At 43.2% G+C, this 15663-nt stretch overlaps 2 protein-coding genes across 7 annotated transcripts in view; both read left to right on the top strand.

Moving 5' to 3' along the window:
• Chgb (chromogranin B) overlaps positions 1 to 15663 on the top strand; it is a 45544-nt gene that overhangs the window by 17066 nt on the left and 12815 nt on the right. The gene's annotated exons all lie outside the window — the stretch shown is intronic.
• The window catches only part of Shld1 (shieldin complex subunit 1), a 127976-nt gene that overhangs the window by 107311 nt on the left and 5002 nt on the right, over positions 1 to 15663 (top strand). Inside the window, exon 4 of one of the 6 annotated variants that reach the window (XM_087188686.1) lies at positions 9412 to 15057. The exons of 4 other annotated variants lie outside the window; for them this stretch is intronic. The gene's annotated coding sequence lies outside the window, so the exon portion shown is untranslated. Of the gene's footprint in view, positions 1 to 9408; positions 15058 to 15663 lie in introns of those variants that run through there. One more of the 6 variants, XM_087188685.1, reaches the window with a different exon arrangement.

Here is a 15663-nt window from a genome sequence, read left to right as displayed (position 1 = left end):
AAACTTTCCTGACACAAGTCTATCTTCTTACTTAATATGAAAGATGACTTTATTTGTTACATGGTCAAATTAATTAAACAATCAAGAAACTATTAATGAGTATCTCCAAATTGCTCTAAGATGTTAACAATTATTAGACTTGGTCCCTGTGGCTATTAACCCTATGTCAACTTCACTGGATTAAGAAAAGCCCAGCAGATCAGTGAGCACACTGGTGTATCTGGTGGATTATGGAGACCTGACTTTGGGTACTATATGTGGTCCCTCTCCTGCTGCTGTCCCTGGCACTGCTCTCTAGCTGCCATGAACTAATCAGCTTGGTCCACCATGCCATGATGTTCCTGCCTTGGACCCAGCTGACTATGGACTGAATTCCCCCGACTGTGAGGTAAATTAAACCCTTCCTTCTTTAAGTTCTGAGTGTCAGATATTGTGTCCAATAATGAGAAAACTGACTAATACATCCCAACTTTCAAATAGCTTAGATTCAAATTGAAAAAATTCTTGCTATATTGACAAGTCTAGATCTCTGTCTCATCACCTACTCCTAAACCATGTCATCTGTATTATCAGCACCTACATTTTCCTGCCTAGATTATAAAATTTGCATTTGTACCTACATCAGATATATCACCTACAGCTGTGTTTAGGACTTGTCCCAGTCCATGATCTGTTAACTGTAACAGAATGCAAGACACTGGGTTGTTTATATAAACGAGGTTTACTTGGCTTCTGGTCTGGATGCTAGGAAGCCTAAAAACATAGCACTGGAAACTTCTCAGCTTCTAATGAGGATTTTATACTGTTTCATTTCATGGCAGAAAGCAGAAGAACAAGTGGGAAAAGAGAAAACAGGGTTGAACTCCCATGATGGCTAACACATTCTGTGAGGAAGATATTAATCCCTTCCTAAGGGCTCCACAGACCCCTTCCACCAGGCCACACCCCCAAACACTGCAGCATTGAGACCTTAAGCCTCAACGTGTGTTTTGGTGGGAATAAGCCATATTCAAACCATAGCAGGGCCAGGGATTTAGCTCAGTGGTTTCGTCACCTGCTGCGCAAGCACAAGCGCAAGCGCCAAAGTTCAAGCGCCAAAGTTCAATCCCCGGTACCCCCCAAAAAACCATAGCAGAGTTCATTATTTGTATCTGCCTTTACATCATTGTCTACCTCTGTAGTACATAGTCTTCACATAGACTTCATTTGGTTTACATCTTTTTCATCTACAGACATATTTTCATCTCCAGGACCTAGGCTCTCAGGTACATCAATGTCTACATGAACATTCACATCTCTGTCATCTATATCAGTGGTTCTCAGCAGGGGCAACTTTATGTTCAAGGGATAGCTGGTAACATCCATAAGTGTTTCTCATGGTCACAACCTGAGGTTGGAGGACAGAATGCCTAGTATCTAGTGGGCAGAGGCCAGGATGCTGTTTAAACATCTTGCAGTGGCCAGGACATTTCCCAACAACAAAGAAGTATCCAGCTGAAAATGTTAGCATTGCCGAGGTTGAGAAACCCTAATCTACATCACCAGGATGGCTACAGGATGTGAGGCACATGAGCATGCACTCATCTACATCTGTGTTTATAGATATATCATCTGCATGTGTTTACATCTCTGTCATTGACAGCTACACTGCCGGCATCTACAATATCTACATCATGCACTTCAACATCTTTCTCATCCAAACTTTAGGTCTACATCTACATGTGCATCTAATTAGCACCTCGAAGCATGTTTGTTATAGCATAATGAGTAGTCCTTTTAAACTGAAAGTAAAATTTAATTTTAATTCTCCTTGCTCTGGCCACACGCATAAAATGTGAATGGAACAGAGGTGGCTCCATAAAGTACAAAGAACTTGAGCTAAGTACTGGCTCTGTGCCTGCTGCTAACCACCTCGACACTGTTGGCTTCTGGGCTGTGCATTTTGACTTGGACTGAAATGGGAGGGCTGTGCCTGGCGCTTTTCCTCTGAGTTCTCCTTGCTTCTAGCTTTGTGAGGCTGGAGGGCATTTGGTGCACACCCAGTTGTCTCACAGTTTATCATAGTAGTGATAAAGAATAATTTGTTCTCCAAAGAGCAATCACTGCATATTGGGAACCTGATATGATCTGATCACATCTTGTTCCATCCAAACTGGGCTGGGCTGGGAAACATGCAGTTGGCACAAGAGCAGCTGCAGAACCTGCCCGTTCACCGAGGCTCTTGGGCCTCAGGGAGTGAAAGATGTCTGATTTCATGACCAAAATAACAGCTCAGGTTGCCACCTTCACTTAGCCTCTTTGGGCAAGTGAGCTGACATCAGCCCAGACAAAAGTAGAGTGACATTTCTAGATGAAAGCAAGAACAGGGCAGAGGACAAATAAGAGCCAATCCCTTCGGTTTCTTAAGCAGGGTGAGGTTTGCTCCATAACCCACTGCCTTGAGGAGCCCATTAATTCTCCTCATGGAATAAGACTACCCTGAGGCAAAGTTGCAAAACAGATTCTCACTCATCTTCTTACATTCTCATTCATCATAGCAGTTTCCAATAAATAATCCTTGGGGCTTGGCAGTGAAAAACTAAAAATTCTTTACTCTTTGTTGTGGCTTGTGTCTAGATATCCCCTCAAAGCTTCATGTGGTCATAGGTGGGGCTTTCCAGAGGTGGCTAGATCTGCAGTGTATGAGCACAAGGGAGCAGGTGTCAATGAAAGGCCCAAGTCCAAATCTTCATAACGAACAGCACAAACCATGCACAGCCCACTAGGGGACCACGCTGCCACTTTGCACAGTCACTGAATGGTGCAGTGCCATATGGAATTCAGAGAAACCAACTTCTGTTGGTAAGCAGACGTCAGCCCCCAGAGAGTGAGGATCACAACCAAAAGATTCTAACCACCATAGTTAAAAAAAAATTTTTTTAAACCAAACATGTTCATGCCTGTAATTCCAGCACTCAAGAGGCTGAGGCAGAGAGATGCTGAGTTCAAGTCCAGCCCAGGAAACTTAGAGATTTAGTAGCTCTGACTTTAAATGAACAACTACACACACGCGCGCGCACACACACACACATGCACGTGCGTGCATGCAGGCAAAATGTCAGCTTTTTAAATGTTAGACCTTTAATAAATTTAGAAATCAGATGAGGAAATCATATTTCTCTGTGTAGGCTATTTTTGAAGGCAAGGTAAGAAAGGGAATTTATGAAGTTAAAATGACCTCTCCCCATTCAACTAGTTTACTGTGTTAGGAATGTCTCTTTCATTAGATAATTGGTTGACTGCCCTTATCAATATGCAGATTCAAATGCAATCCCAACATTATAGAACCCAGAGCATTTTTGCATGAATCTACTGGGGGAAGTCATTGGCTTTTCATCTGCCGAATTTGCTCTATATACACAGTTGCAATGCCAACTACAATTATTATGATTCTTCCCTCTAACTCTGATGGAAACATTTTATATTTTTAATTTTGTCTTCTATGTAAAAATGTGTAGAATGTTGTCTATTGCCTGCTATTCTAGGAGCTAGATCTTCATTTCCTTAACTATGATGTGTGATTGTGATGCCAAAGAAAAGGCATCATTTGAAAAAATTGAGATTCTAACCACCATAAACATCAGCTGCTCAGATTTCTTCTGAATATGCTGCTGGTTTCCCTCCAGATGATGGGTCTTGGTTCCCTTAGGGCACTTTTTCTTTCTCTCTCTCTCTCTCTTTCTTTCTTTCTTTCATTTTTTTTTTTTTTGAGATAGAGTCTCATTATGTAATTCTGGCTGGACTTGAACTCACTATGTATCCCAGGCTGGCCTCAAACTCATGCTAATCCTCCTGCCTCAGCCTCCTGAGTGCTGGCACTATAGGTGTACACCATTGTGCCTGACCCTCACAGCTTTTCTTTGCCTGCCTGTGATTATTTGAAATTTCATTCTTTAATGACTTCTGAGTCTTTCTACAAGATTGAAATAATCTTTGCAATGCAAAAGGCATTGAATTATACTTTGGTCCTCCATTAGTTAGCTTTCTATCACTATAACAAAATACATGAGACAATTAGCTGATAAACGGACAAGGTTACATGTGACTCACAGTTCTGGAGGCTCTGAGCTGTGATTGACTCCATTGTTCTGGGCCTGTGGTAAGGTAGCTCCACGTGGCAGGAGTGTGTGACAAAGCAAACCTGTTTATCTCATGGCTGGGAAAGAGCATCACCCAGGCAGAGTGTCACAGGGGAAGGAATGTGAGTGTTAAAAACCAAAAAGAGTCATCTGTCTTTAAGAGCTATGTGGCTTGAGCAAGTTGGTTAACTTCTCTAGATGTTGGGGGTTTTTTTGTTTGTTTATTTGTTTTTGATCTTCAAAAAGAACTTCAGAACCCTTACCTCACAGGAGTATGTTAAAGATAACATAGATAATGTTTACAACCTGGGAAGCACAGCCCAGGGATGGAGGCAGCATCTAATGGCCTCAGTAATTGGGACCGCTTCTTCTTCTGCCCCTCAGACACCCCTTATGCATCCCCACCTCTTTGTCCTTATTCATCCAGGTCTGTGTTAGCTTCCTAGGGCTGCGGTGACAAATTACCACAAGCGGTGGCTTAACACAATATACATTTATCCTTTTACAGTTCTGGGGCTACGAGTCTGAAATTAAGGTGTCAGCAGGGCCCTCTGGACTCGGGAAAATAATCCATCATGTGCGTTGCTTGTTTTGAGGGGGCCATCAGCAATCCTTGCTGTTCTTTGACCTGTAGCTGTAGCTCTCCAGCTTTCGTCCCTGTACTGGGGATTAACCCAGGGCCTTGTGCAGGCTAAGCAAATGCTCTGCCCCGAGCTACATCCCCAGCTCTGTGTCACTCCAATTCCTGTGTCCCTCTTCCTGTCTCCTCTGTGTCTCCATATCCAAAGCTCCCTCTCCTGGAAAGACACCAGTCATTGGACTTAGGGACCACTCTAGTCCAATGCAATATCATCTTAATTATTCACATCTTCAAAGACCCTATTTGCAAAATAAAGTCACATTCTGAGGCTCCAGGTGGACATGCATTTAGGGTGTCCTATTCCACTCAGCACATTGGCTTTTGTGTGTCCAGGTATCCTCTACCATCAAGGCCCAGCATCCATCACCTGGGCGTACTGTCCCTGACTGACAGCTGCTATAGCCACTGCTCAGACAAGCCGTGGGAGTACATCTTTCCTGTGCCCGGGGCAGTGCTGCTCAGTGTTTAGCAAACAGCTCTCTTGGCTTGGTGGGGGAGGGTGGTGGTGGTGGTGGTGTGGTATTTATACAGCTGAGTTCTGGCAGTAATTTTTCCCACCATGACCAAGTTCAAGCTCCCACTGAGATAGCAACCAATGGTTGAACTTCCTGCAGATTGAACAGTCAGCTCTCTCTGGCTAGCCTGAGCCAGCTTCTGGGTAAAGACCATAGTGCCCTGCATGTTGCTTTGTCTTTACTGTCACTCACCATCACATGACAGAAGAGGCCTCTCTTACACATGCTTACTCAAAAGCCAGCTCAAAATCACCTCCCATGGAAGCCCTGAGGGCTCCCTGCCAACTTCTGGCATTTTTATGGCACCACTTTCTATTTTGCATTTCCTCAAAGGAAACACTCAGAATCTTGTAACCAATTTACAGACAGTCCCGACCGCCAATGATGTTGTGACTTGTTAATTTTTCAGCTTTATGATGGTGCAGATGCAATACATATCCAGTGAAAACCAGATGTCTTGTGCAGCCACTATGAGCCAGCCCTGTTCTAGGTGCTGGGGATGGAGTACAGAATGAAACCGGCAACCCCCTTGCCCTCGGCAAGCTAATACTCCAGTGAGAGAGATAGGTGGAAACAAACCAGTAAAACATGGATAGCATTTTGCTGGGAGTAACAAATACTTGGAGATCAGTGAACCAGGAGAGAGGATAGAGAATGCCATCAGAGGGAGATGGGAAAGCCCGTGAAGGCCTCACTGAACACATGGCATTGAAGCAAAGCTGTAAAGGAGGGAGGGAGAGGGAGAAGGTAGATCTTTCGCCCTATACAAGGGTACTGGAAGTGCAAAGAACCAGGGGCAGGAGGATGCGTGGCAGGTTTCAGAGGCAGTGTCACTGGAGAAGCGTGTGTGATGGGAAAGTGAGAGGAGACATGAGAGAGGTACCAGGAAGAAATCATGAAGGCCTGGCAGCGAGTGGAAGGACTCACTTTGTGAGACAAGAGCCATTGGAGCACTTTGAGCAGAGGACTGGCATGGCCTGACTAATTGGCTCGGTGTGCTCTGTCTGGCCCCTACAGGGGTGAACTACAGAGAGACAAGGCCAGAGCAAGGACACCAGTGAGGAGGCCCTTCACTTATGCAGGTGATGGGTGATAGTGACTTGGTGGGAGTGGTGTATGAGTCCATAAATACACTGAAAACTCCACTGAACTGCACACTTCCAAATTCTGTTGTATGTAAATTATAGCTCAGTAAAGTTGTTATGTTTTTAAAAATTTTTTTGCGGTACTGGGGATCAAACTCAGGACCTAGCACTTGAAAGGCAGGTGCGGTGCCACAGAGCTAAATCCCCAGCCCGGCCAAGTTGTTACGTTTTAAATCATAACAGCAGCTACGATGTCTTGAATGCTACCATGAAGCAGTCACAGTAGCAAAGGATTTCCCAAACCTGGCTCATCTGCTGTACACCCCAGGCCTGAGGTTGGCACTACTGTCCCTCTCTTGTAGGTAAGGAAGGCAATTGTCATAGACGGAAGTTACTTGTCCACAATCACACAGCTGACAAATAGCCTAGATAGATTTGACCCGAGGTCCCACACTTTTAACCATATATTATATAATCTTGGTGTACAGTGAAGATGGCTAGGAATGGGTCAGAGGTGAATCAGAAAGAAGACCAGGCCAGGTGTGGTGGCGTCCACCTGTAATCCCAGCACTCTGAGGCAAGAGGGTCACAGGCTTGAGCCCAGCCCTGGCAACCTGATGCCTCAGTAAGACCCTGTCTCAAAATTTAAAAAATTAAAACTTGGCTGGGGATGTAGCTCCATGGGTTCAATCCCAAGTACTGCCACACAAAAAGACAAACAAAGAAGATAGGAAGATGAAGGAAAAAACAAAAGAAAGAGAGAAAGAGAAAGAAAAGAGGGAGAGAAGAAAAATTACTAGAACTGATTCCCAGATGGCCCAGACCCTATGTAAATGTGTGCTGTTGCTGAATTCTGTGCATCTAACAGAAGCCCCAGGAAACCCTGAGAGTCAGACACAGCTGAGCCCATAAGTGTAGGGTGTGGTGTATTAGTAGTGGGCAGATGAGAACTGCAGAAGGGCTGAAGTGCCCTAAGACCAACATCTGCTTAACCCTCTGAGATGCAGACCACCCAGACCACAGAATCATTGTTGAGGTTGAGGTTGGGCCAGATGCTGTTGGAATGCAGAAATAAAACTCACAGCCTCCTCCCAGGAGTCCTGCAAGGCCTCCCAACCCACTGCTCACAGGAATGTCCACTTCAGGAGGCTCCCTGCACCCCCAGGATGTTATCATGGTTATTGTTTCAGAGTGGAATCATTCCACTGAGAGGGCCATGACTCATGGGTTATGGACTGAGGAATGCTGAGAAGGTTCTTACTTGAAGCGTGTCTCTAGTGGAGTTCTGCAATGAGTCTGAAATTCTACTAGTGTACTCTCTCCGCAAGTTGTTACGAAATGGCTCCAGGGACAATTTTGATCTTGAGCCTCCCAGCATTCATTAACACTTCATTATAGCACATTTTGTGCGAATCACCTCTTCACTTTCAGGCCTGGTGTGGTGGAATGTTAATCAGGTCCTCAAGGAACCCACAGGTGATGTAAGCTGGGACATGAGGATGCTTACTCTAGACCAGACTGACACGGAGGCTGGCATGGTCTCTGAGCTACTGCCTCCTCATCCCCCAAAGCTGTCTTGTGTCTTCCTTCATAAGGGAAGACCAGGAGAAATGGAAAAGAGGTATGAAATGGAAATCAGAGGCCACTGACTTCCTTGGCATTTAAACACCTGCTCTGGGCCTTACATGACCTTGTATGTACCTGCTTCCCTCAAAGCAAGAAGTAGCAGCTTCCAAGAATGCCATTACGCAGGCTCTCCTGGAGCAGAGGGGTAGGACTTGTGTGTGTTACACTCAGCCTCTTGTTTATACTCCCTGTTTCCTTTCTCCCTCTACAACCTCACTGTCAAAATGCTGTCCAGCATATTACAGTGAAATACTGAATTTCCATGCAAACAAACAGTTGCTCTATATTTTTTCCGATTGCTCTATCTTTTGAAGAACACTGTCTATCCATTTAATGGAGTCTGGGTAAATTTAGGAAACAAAGGACTAGGGTTCATTTCACAGTGACCAGACCCTTTTCCTAGAGACTACTCCCTTTCTTCTTGTTTCTCTAACCTCGCACCCTCCCCCTAGTCCATGGCTAGAATTGAGCAGAGGTTTTTTGGATGCCCTTTCCTTTTCCACCTCTGGGCTAGAAATTAGCTCATCTTTCAGTAGACTTGGGTCTGAGAAACCCTGATGCTTCTGTTTTAATCTGTAGGACCTGGGGTTCCACTTTGCTCCTTGAGTCGCATTCCTGCAAGGTTCTTTCTCCTTTCCAAAGTTAGTTATGGATTCTGCCTCCACTGTGCTTCTAGGATATGGAGGAGGATCAAATTCAGTAAATTTTCGAATATTTACTTTTATACCTCATAAGATAATATGCCTTTCTTTTTTTTTTGGTACCAGGGATCGAATTCGGGACCTTGCGGTTGCAGAACCACTGAACTAAATCCCTGGCTGTGCCTTCTAAAAGATAAAAAGGTTGAGTTGAGACTCACTCATCCCTTGGCAATTTATATTTCCAAACAGTAACATGTTTGTATGGCAATATAAAATTCTTTGGTGCTCTTTTCTGAGATTTGTGAGTGAATGTAAAAGAGAGGAAATGCAGCTGGGGGGTTGGGAGAGAAAGGGAGAGCAATCCTTTAATAAAATGTATGAGGGGCCGGGGATTTAGCTCAGTGATTCCGGCACCTGCCTCGCAAGCACAAGGTCCTGAGTTGGATCCCCGATAACAAAAAAAAAAAAAAAAAAGAAATAAAATAAAATAAAATGTATGAGAAGAGGCCCACTATACATCTGTATCTTTGTTACCCAGAACAAAAATACAGGCAATTTCGTCTTGGGAGGCTTCAGATTATGCATATTTACTTAATAGTAATGGCTCCTTGAGGGCCATTATGAGTTATTGGGCAATAAAATATTCATAGGTATAAAACTGAAATTAGCCTACATGAAGTTTTCCTGGAGTCTACATTTAGAAAACACTTTTTTGTTGAGAAGGCTGCCTGGGAGTTGGTATGCTCTAATATTCACCATAAATAATTAAAAATTCCATTTCAGCAGAAGAATGCCTCCTCTCAGATCAAAGTCAGCCAAATCTCTCAAAATCAGAGGCAGAAGCAACTTATATCCTGTGACTCCTGAGGATGAGTGCAGCGAGAACGGAGGGAATTCAGCAGGCAGAGGAGGAGAGGGAGACCTCAAACACTTGGCGCAAGATTCTTCTGGAATCTAAACTGTCAATCTTGTTGAGTGCAGGAAATGCCACATATTTAAATACCTATACTGGAATGAGACCAAACTTCAAAAATCCCTAGGAAGAGCACCATATAGTGAAAGCTTTATGCGATGGTGAAGAGAAAAGCTGTGGATTATCAAGACATCAGAGATGGAGGGAAAATGCCACCACGGGGTAAAAAACCCCACCAGAACGGGATGAAGGTCTGACTTCTCAGCTACCCTCTGCTTAGCACAAGCAGTAGAGGCAGAAGGGGCACACACTTGCACTTCCACCAGGAACCCCACTCAGACTTCTCAGCAGTTGGCCACCCCGGGCTACTTCTGCTCCTGGGAACCCCAAAGCTGCCCTGATCTTTTGCATTAGTCCTATCCAAGAGATTGATTTTTCTCTTTGATCTGAACCCATCTTCTTTTATCTTTGGGGGAGTTCGTCCTGAATTCAGGGCCAGTCAGAGCATTTCTTCTCCCATTGACACACCAATATGTATAAACAATATGCATACATTTTTCAATCCTATATCCTGCACATGCAGAACTTGGAAGGCAGATTCAGGAAACAGGTTCAGTTCTCCTCTCCCAGTTGACTTTTAAGCACATGCTATCAAACCTTCCCCCCGACCCTGGAACAGTGTCTTAGGCTCTTCATTGACTCTGGGCCAGTCCAGTGACTTATCTGAACCCAGCCTTCCAGGTAGAGGAATGGCATCTCTCACAAGTCTTTGGTTCCTGACGTCAAAGAAGACCTTCGCATCTTTGGCCATGTTGATCGAGCCTTTCTGCTGTCCATTCCAGAAACAAACATTAAAGTAGAGAAGTGTTGGGGAAGAAGCAAAATGAATGATTGGCTTCCCAGTGGGTTCCAGTACTCTGTCTCTCCGTGTTGCCTCTGTGCAGTACCACTGAGAAAGCAAGGATAACTTTTGTCTCTAGGACAAAGCCCTGTGCAGATGTGTGCAGTAAATAAAATGTGCCTCAGTCTCCTTCTACCCAAGGCATCCTGGAATTAAGATGCACCCCTCACATGAACCCATGAGGATTGTACTGGGGAGTATTACATCACAGAAGAGCATCACATGACAACCCACAACCAGATTTAAATCCCAGCCCTGTCTCAACCCTTTCAGAAAACTACTAGCATCTACTAATGTCAATGTGAATGCATATACATTAAAACAACCACGTGTATATGTAAGTGTTCTTAATGTGCTTATTCATATTTCCAAACCAGGAGCAATCCAAATATAAACCAAAGACACAATATATAAATATATTGTTCCACATTCATATTATGGAATATTGTACAGCAATTATAGAGAATGAATTGTTTATTGCTATACCTAGCAACATAGAGGAATTCCACAGCTTTAATATCAGGTGAAAGTTGTCAGACACAAAGGAACACATACTGTATAATGCCATTTAGACAAAACTTTAAGACAGACCAAAATAATCCATGGTGGTAGCCATCAGAAGTTATGTTTGGTGGGAGTATTTCCGGGAAGGTGAGGGAACTTTCTGGGGTTCTGGGAATGTTCTGGATGTGATGGTGACTACACCGCTGTATATGTGTATAAAACTCTAGTGATCTATACACTTAAGGTTTGTGCAGTTCACCATGTGGCTGTAGGCTAACATGCTCAATTTTTTGGTGTTATTTTGTTTTTCTTTTGAGACAGAGTCATACTCTGTAATTCAGGCTGGCCTTGATCACACTATGTAGCCCAGACTGGCCTGGAACTCATGGCGATCTTTCTGCCTCAGCCTTACAAGTGCTGGGATTATAGGTATGCACTACCGTGCTGGCTTAATATGCTGAATTTTTAGAAAAAAATCTTAAAACTTAATTTTAAGAAATGAACCCAAAGGAAAGCTCAGCCCTACTTCTTACTACTATGATTATGGAAAGGATATTTTTGTGGTTTTCATTTTAACTAATCTAATCTATAAAGTGAGCATTAGAGATCTAAGCAAACTATCTCATAATTTTTTTAAAAACCCAACCCACAGCATTTATGAAATTACTTTGGAAACTAAGTTACTCCACCAGGTAGGTGTATGTTACGATGGGAGGCACAGCCAAGAGAACAGAAAGCACCCTCCTCTCTGGATCCTCACTCGGTGATATGTTGCCAACCAAAAGGACTTTGTCAACAGCCCGGTGCTCTTGGTGATTCTTCAGACCCAAAGCATAGTTAGCCCACCTCCTTCTCAATGTGAGCAGTTTGCTTCCTCTGAAACACATAAGCAAATAAATGACTCTGTTCATCTGATGCATTTCATTATGTGCAAACTCCAGACTGAAGGAGAACGTCCCTTGCTTCAAAACACCCAAGTGATTATGGCTTTACCTCCTAACTTCTCCTGATAAATGTTAATTTTTTCAATTCATGTAGAATTATTTGCCAACCATTTGGTGTATTTGAAAAATAGTTTCTATCCTCTCCTGAGAGGAAGGTTTGGTTTGAGAGTTCTTAATGACTACTTGCATCAGGACTCTGACCTGACATAAGAAACTGATCCTCCACATGGTGGTGCACATCTGTAATCCCAGCACTCAGGAGACTGAGCCAGGAGGATCACCATGAGTTCAAGGTCAGCCTGGACTACATACCGAGACCGTATCTAAAAGAAAAAATGTATTCCAGGACAAAACTACTTGGTTGTGCTCTTTAAAAATATCCTTAAAGGGCCAGGGATTTAGCTCAATGGTTCTGCCACCTGCCTCACAAGCACAAGGTCCTAAGTTCAATCCCCAGTACCCAAAAAAAAATCCTTAACGTCACAGAGATAAATGTTTATGCTGTTGGCCACAAACACAGGGAATTGTGTGGGTGCCCTGTACAGAGCCACTGTTTCTATGGAGACACTTCCCAGCATGCTGTGCTTTCTCTCCCCAGCTGGAGTCTACCCGCACCTCTCTTGCCCTTACTCCCTGACTGCTGCCACTGATATTGGGATTGACCATGGAATACACATCCACCACCGCACTTGGCCCATAATCACCATTCATAAAAGCAAAATGACATCAAGTAGTGAATTGAGAGGAAATCTGAATTCAGTACCTGTACCCCTAAATGCTTTGATCTATACACCATTCCTTTGTCTGTCTGCTCTTCAGCCCACCCTGGTCTGTTGTGTGCCACTGGGTGACTGTGTTTTCCAGGCTTCCTTGTCACTTGTTCTCACATAGGTTTGGCCACTAAGAGGCACTTGCACTGAAAAGGAGAAGCCAACCTATTTCTCCCCCTTTCTCTTCTTGGGAGGAAGAGGATACATCTCTAGCAGGGGCTGCTGCTTGTCTGTTTCCAGCTCCCATCAGTTTCTGGGCCATGGCCCCACATCCAGTCTTCCTACTCCACGAGGTCCAACTCCTACTAAGTGGCCTGTGTTTCTGATCTCCAGGGAGGGCACCTCCTTTCTCAATCCTTCCTTCTCTAGGGATGTAGCAGCTGCCTGTAGTTGCTAATCTCTGGCTTTCTCTGCCTTTCCCTATTTGCCCTCTCCAGGTTTCTAAACCCTGTATATTAATTCCTCTGTCAAATTCCCTTTATTGGTTTCATTTTCCAGGCTGGACCCTGATGGATAACCTATTTCAAAAGCAATGTACAGAATCATGGTTCTAAATCCTGCTTCCTAAAGGAACTATGTTTGTTTTCTTCCTTCATTCTTTGAAAGAATTTCAGAATGATACCCTTCCCTGTGTCTTCTTTTCCTGATATTTTGTACTACTTGAGGTAAGATTATTTCCATAATATAATCAGCAATCAAAAATCTAAGTGTGCCCCATATTATAAAGATTTTAGCTATTCCTAAATTAGTCTACAGATTTGATGTAATTCCTGTCAAAAAATTAACAGGGTTTTTTTTTAAAGTGGAAATTGAAAATTCATTCCAGAATTTCTATGGAAATGCAAAGGGCCAGGAATGGCCAAAACAAGGCAGGAGACCTTTTCCACCAGATAGCAAGACTTATTGAGAAGATATGATATAGAGAAATTGAGGTACTGCTCCAAGGAACAAAAAGACCAATAAAATGGAGAGTGTCAATGTTCTGGGAGTATCCAAAACACATCAAAGCAGATATGGACTCTAGATGTTTTTTCAAAGTGGCAGTGAAAGACAGGAGGGAAGGATGGACACTTCAACCAAAACTTCCCAGAACGACTGGTAAAGAATGTGACTGTACCCCGACCTTACACCACCTTTATTCTGAGCTCTGGTTCCTAAAGAAAACATTGATTTTTCTCCTTCATCCTGCTTTGAAAGAATTTCTGAGGAATGCTCCCCCTGATAGCCTTTTTTCCCCCGTGGTACAAAAAAATTTAAATGTGAAAGGCAAAAATCATAGAAAGTTAAGAAAAAACGAAAATTAAAAAAAGAAAAGCTGAGTCTAAATGTGGTAGGTCCAGGGCTGCCTTTTTTTGTCTCCTTCCCCCATTCAATAGCAATAATGAAAAGATCTTTCCTATATCATGGTTGGTCTTGAAGAATAAAAACCTCCACCAGGTACAATCTGTGAAGCCACAAGATGATGTTAACATTGTTTAACACTATGCTTTCAAGGGAATGAGAAGACAGAGAACATACAGGAAAACTGGAATGCAGATGCTTGAGGAAGGTGACAGGTTTTTTTGAGGCAGGGTCTCCCTTTGTAGTTCAGGCTGGCCCTGAACTCACTATGTAGCCCAGGCTGTCCTCAAACTTTCGGCAATCCTCTTGCGTCAGCCTCTGGGGTGCTGGGATTACAGGCATGTGCCACCATGCCCAGTTTGGAAGGTGACAGTTTTAAAGAATCTTTTAAGCAGAGGGTTTTTTTTTTTTGTATTGGGGATTGAACTCAGGACCTTGTGCTTTCCAGTCAGGCGAGGTGCCACTGAGCTGCCTCCCCGGCCCCTTTTAAGCAGAGATTGTAAACTATTAAGGAACCATTGGAATCAATGCACTTGAAAGAGCAGTTAGAACCCTTATATAATTTGTTTTTGGTACAGGGGATCGAACTCGGGACCTTGCGCTTGTGAGGCAGGCAATGGAACCACTGAGCTAAATCCCTGGCCCTCCCTTATATAATTTTAACAGTGGAGGAAGACCCTGTCACAGAGTTGTCAAAGAAGGGCCTCACTTGACATCTTCTTTTTGGTACTCACTGTTTTCAAGTAAAGACTTTTTGTGCCCAAAATATTCTTTTTTGTTTGATTTGAAAGAATTTCAGATTTCAGAAAAAAATGTAAAAATAGTATAAAATTTTCCATATGCTGTTTATCCCAATTGTCCAAATGTTAACAATGGCTTAGCATTGTCCCTAACTATATATTTTTAAATAAATTTGAGAGTAAGTGGTATATATTTACGTATAGAGACCTTGGTGTACATTTTGCAAAAGCAAGGACATTGTTTTACATGACCACAGTACTAATTTTCAAAATCAGCAAACCAAAAAAAAAAAAAAAAAAAAAAAAAGAAAAAGAAAAATCAGCAAATCAACATTAGTACAATATGATTGTGTAATCCATACATCTTATTCCAATTTTGCCAGCTGTCCTACTAATATCACTTTAAAGACTGCTCTTTTAATATTTTGTGGCTGTGATTTTGGTGAAATAATTCTCAGCCTTTTCAAGAAGATGTAGATGGGCCTCATTAATTTTCAGGAAAAGGAATGTAAATCCTCATTTGAATTGTGCTTGCAGACATCTTCGTTCTCCGAGTGAAGAGACCCCAAGGGAAGCCTCATTTTGTTCGCCAAAGCTTGTGTTATGAGAGAAGGATCTGTCCTGAGCAGGGCACTTGCCTGACGTTTCCCCCCATTCCTCATTAGGCTAGGAGAACTCATGTCAAAAATACTCTGGAGGATGTTTTTACCTCCCTCCCACACTTAACCGCGCCCTTTCCCCTCTCACTGTCAAGTCGAAGAGGATGCACGGCTCCTAAAGCATACTGTTCCTACAAGCAGATGATCCCACTGCCCACCTGGGACACCTTCTACTTGTGAAGGAGTAATTAAGAGCCAAACGCTAGCACCCACCAGAAAGGGCTAAATTCATTCGATGTTCCCAGGGCAGCCCTTCAAAGGAAGAT

Source organism: Heterocephalus glaber, unplaced genomic scaffold (assembly GCF_053883595.1).
Source record: "Heterocephalus glaber isolate CG9 unplaced genomic scaffold, H.glaber_assembly_v1.0 deba00001532, whole genome shotgun sequence".
NCBI classification, from domain to species: Eukaryota; Metazoa; Chordata; class Mammalia; order Rodentia; family Bathyergidae; genus Heterocephalus; species Heterocephalus glaber.
The sequence above is the reverse complement of the archived record's forward strand: the minus strand, read 5'-3'. Positions and strand labels throughout refer to the sequence as shown.